At 37.2% G+C, this 1,321-nt stretch overlaps 1 non-coding gene across 1 annotated transcript; it reads right to left on the bottom strand.

The window, feature by feature from the left end:
• Positions 1-266: 266 nt before the first annotated feature.
• LOC136221288 (small nucleolar RNA R71) lies at positions 267-373 on the bottom strand. The gene has a single exon (XR_010685062.1). It is a non-coding gene; the product is annotated as a small nucleolar RNA R71 (small nucleolar RNA).
• Positions 374-1,321: the final 948 nt, after the last annotated feature.

The raw sequence follows: 1,321 nt of genomic DNA, 5'->3' as shown, positions 1-1,321 counted from the left end.
TGCTTAATATGTTGCAAAACAACGTAACGTTTTACGGACTACCTAACGAAAACCCTAATGCCCATTTGACAAATTTCTTAGAAATTTATGACACTTTTAAAATTACCGATGTAACAGCCGAAGCAATCAAACTTCGCCTCTTCCCTTTCACTTTGAAGGATAAGGCAAAAATTTGGTTAACTTCTATGCCTGCTGCAACATTTGAAACTTGGGACCAATTAGCCCAAGCGTTTTTATCAAAATATTTTCCCTTAGCAAAAACCGCAAGAGTCATCAAAGAATTGACGTCTTTTACCCAAAATGATAGTGAAACTCTTTATGAAGCTTGGGAACGTTTTAAAGAACTTCAACGTTTATACCCACACCACCAACTGCCAGATGCACTTTTAATGTAGACATTCTATAATGGATTAAATCCTACAACTAGAGGTTCATTAGATGCTATGTCTGGAGGTTTATTTATGAAGAAGACGCCCGCCCAAGCAAGAGAACTTTTGGAGGAAATGGCAATCAACAGCAGTATGTGGCCCGTAGAGCGTGGACATATACCAACGGCGAAACCATCATCCTCAGGTACATCATCGGTTAAAGGTATAATGAATCTTGATCCAGTTGCGATGTTACAAGCCCAATTTTCTGCCTTATCGCACAAAGTTGATAGGTTTATGGCACCGTGCGATCCTAATGATCCGATCCAGACAGACATTGATTATAAAGGTATGAATGAGATAGAACAGGTAAATTTTGTCCAAGGACAAAACCAAACTACTAATCCTTATTCTAATACTTATAATCCTGGATGGAGAAATCAACCTAACTTTAACTGGAAAGATGGTCATAATAATAATAATGCAAATGCTAATGAATATCGTGTAAATAATTATCAAAATCAAACAAGAGATACGATTAGCACTTTATCTTCAAAAATCGACAAATTTATAGATGCTATGAATGGAAAGGTAAGTAATCAAGACGAAGGTTTTAAACGGATCGAAAGTAAATTCGATCAGCTTATCAAAAACCAATCATCTAGCATCCATAATTTGGAAGTTCAAATTGGACAACTTGCTAAATCAATTCCATCCCGCAAAGAGGGAAGTCTTCCCAGCCAAACGGAAGAAAATCCGAAAGAGCATGTTAAGGCTATCACTCTTCGCTCGGGGAAAAACTACTTAGGTCCGGAAATGCCCGAAAATTCAACTTTACCTGGAAATGATTTACCAAAATCCAAAGAAGATACGTTAAAACAAAAAGATACACCAATTGACTCTAGTACGAAACCTTTTGTACCAAAACCACCTTTTCCACACAGGGTCCGAAA

The sequence above is a fragment of the Euphorbia lathyris genome, chromosome 2 (assembly GCF_963576675.1).
Source record: "Euphorbia lathyris chromosome 2, ddEupLath1.1, whole genome shotgun sequence".
NCBI lineage: Eukaryota > Viridiplantae > Streptophyta > Magnoliopsida > Malpighiales > Euphorbiaceae > Euphorbia > Euphorbia lathyris.
Note: the sequence above shows the minus strand (reverse complement) of the source record. Positions and strands in the feature narration are given on the sequence as shown.